This window comes from Helianthus annuus, chromosome 8, assembly GCF_002127325.2.
Source record: "Helianthus annuus cultivar XRQ/B chromosome 8, HanXRQr2.0-SUNRISE, whole genome shotgun sequence".
In the NCBI taxonomy this organism is placed as follows: Eukaryota; Viridiplantae; Streptophyta; class Magnoliopsida; order Asterales; family Asteraceae; genus Helianthus; species Helianthus annuus.
Window position 1 is genome coordinate 132,012,235 of NC_035440.2, and position 2,928 is coordinate 132,015,162.

Genomic DNA, 2,928 nt, shown 5'->3' on the forward strand with positions numbered 1-2,928 from the left:
TGTTGCATTTTACACACATCAACTTCATTAACCCAAAATCTGCACTTAGAGAATTTAGTGTATTGTAACACCCCGAAACTATAATTTTTTATATTATAAATTAAATGTCGGCTATAACCAAGATAAAGTGACTAGGAATAAATAACCTCGTTAATCATAAGCCAAGTAATAATAAGGGAACTTGGTTAAATCACAATATATAAAATTTGAGGAAAATTGAGGGGCCAAAAGTGACAAAACCGAAAATGCTTTTTATTAAATTAAAACAACAAAAACCAAATCACACACTAAGTGTGTGCTCTGGTTCGACTAAACACAGGGGGCGACCAAGAAGTTCTCCACCAAACCCTAACAAGCACAAAATCAACAAATTGGAAGGGCAAATCGAGCCCAAATCGAAATCCAATCATAGATTAATGATCACCGCAGTAATGGGATCATAAGGTATATAAAATTTCGTTGTTTGATTTCATCTTGAATTCTAGATGAACACATGAGAATCAAAATTAGAGCTTGCATGATCATTATCTGGATGAAATAAGAATAAAATCATGTCTAGGGGTAAACCCTAGTCATTATCTTGTTGAATTAATGATTAAACTTTGAAATTCATGATCATCCACCATGTGTGTGTAGTGGGTTTTGTAGAAAAATGATGAACACTAAAATCATGATTAGTAAACTAGTGTTATTTGAACTCTATGAAGTTAATCTTGATATTGAACAATAAATTAGATGATTGACTAGAAAAAGTTGTTAAAATCTTGGCTAAATAAGTAGTCATGAACTTGAATGTTGATTTAGTGAAATTATGCCCTTTAGGTGTTTGTTGAAATGCCTATAAGAAAGCTAGATATGGTGATTCGAACCAAACGCATATTTAAATGATAAGATGAATTATGCATTATAAGACATGAATGGAGTTCTAAACGAAGTGTTGATTGAACTCTATAGGCAAAGAAGCCGAGTCTTCAAGCGGACACGCCGGAGCGGACACGTGCTTGAAAGGAACGCTTTGAAGGTACGTGACTTATCGTCTCGTTACATGTATGTAGATAATCCTAGTCGTAAATATGTTTAATGTTGTTATAGCGAAAATAGTTGCGTTTGGTGAGTCTAGGAAGTGATGGAATTCACTCGACAAACCAAACGGGTCAAAAGAAATAGTTGAAATAGGTATGATATCGAAATAGTGAAATTGTAATCCTTTGGTAAGTCTAAGAAGTGATGGAATTCACTCGACAAACCAAGCGGGTCAAATTAAATAGTTGGTTAGATATGCTTATTGATAATATTGCTTAATTAGTCATAATGGGATGTAAGTAAAGTGATGTAATTCACTAGATAAAGAACGGGTTAAAATAATGGTCGAAATGGTAGTGTTTGGAGTGACTCGAACGTCACTCGTTAAATTGAGTTATAAAAGCAGTAACCACGGATTAGAAGGGATAGGCTAAGGTCGACAAGCCCGGGAATGGGTAAGTATGGTTAGAAAGCAATGTCGACAAATTATGAAGGTATGTAACTTGTTTTATTACATTATGTAAATTTGATATTTAAATCATTCATAATTGTGTTTTAGAATAAAGATTTGTATTAGTTGAAGTGACAATGTTCACTACTTGATTGAATAAGTTAAAATTAGATTAGAAAGCATTTGGTAGTCATTAGAAATGGAGGATTCCATAAATGAGCTAAACGGGTCGAATAATTGTTTAGTAAGTAGTAAAAGTGTGTTTTGAATAGCATTCGGCGATGACGGATCACAAGAGCGTGAAACCATAGATTTGGTAATGAAACATCGGTGATCATAAGCCCCGGATGTTGGGTAAATACGCCTTCTGGTCATAAAATTTGTTAGTGGTTGAATTAGTGCAAAACTATACGGGTCAAATAAATACGTTAGGCATTTATAGACTTCCAGCTCGTACACTTTATTTTTGACACAATGATCATAATAGACGCGTTGGTAATTTAATTACGGACGCGTAGGTAAAAGAATCATGAAAAACGGACTTGTGGAACGAAAGTTATGTTGATTTAAAGTTGATTTTGGTAAAAAAAATTATAGCTGGGAATATGTAGCATCAAGGACCCAACCCTTCTGCCGAAATGGGGTGCTCGCGTCGCGCGACACCAACTAGGAACAGAGTCGCGTCACGCGACGATTGGTCGCGGCCCGCGTAAGCCGAAGTGGGATCTGTCGCGGGGCGCGACAGACCCAAATTGCAGAATTTTTGCTTTGTTTTCATTGTTTGGCAATAGAACTTGATTATACACGTTTTAATATTGTCAAGACTAACATTTAAGTTGGTTTTGATGTTAGGTGAAGCTGGCAATACTCCGGATGGCGATCAAGCAAGATCTTATGAACCGAACACAACACTTTGAAGCTTCCGCGTTATTGTAGTTTGTTTTGACTAAATATGAACATGTAACTTTGATGTCACTTTTCGAACGTAACGGACAAATGATAAGGAAGTTTCACCTTCAACATAAAAAACTAGTTATTAAAGTCATTAATACAAAACCAAATAAAAAGTGCGAAAAGATTAAAAAACAAAAGTATTACACTAAATGCTTGTCTTCACCAAGTGATGTAAGAGACTTAGGCAAACATGGCCTTTCAAGAACTCTTACTATCAATCTTGGATCCCGAGACTACTACACACACTCTATGATGGATGATGGATGATGGATGATGGTGGTGGCTGTGGGTTGTGGGTTGTGATGGTGGTGGAGTGTGGGTGAAGTGTGAGAGAGGTGGTTTGCCAAGGGATACCTTTGAAGTGAACCAAGCACCTCTATTTATAGCATGCACAGAATCCCGGACACGGCCCGTGTCCATCCACTTTCTCTTTCTTCATTGATTGCAATTTGTCTGCATTAGCTCCACACGCCCCCGTGTCCGCTGGGCACGGCCCCGTG

General features: G+C 36.8%; 1 long non-coding RNA gene across 1 annotated transcript; it reads left to right on the plus strand.

The window, feature by feature from the left end:
- The first annotated feature begins 315 nt into the window (after positions 1-315).
- LOC110881465 lies at positions 316-2,462 on the plus strand. Its single transcript, XR_002559744.1, has 3 exons — positions 316-444; positions 955-1,021; positions 2,327-2,462. It is a non-coding gene; the product is annotated as an uncharacterized LOC110881465 (long non-coding RNA).
- Positions 2,463-2,928: the final 466 nt, after the last annotated feature.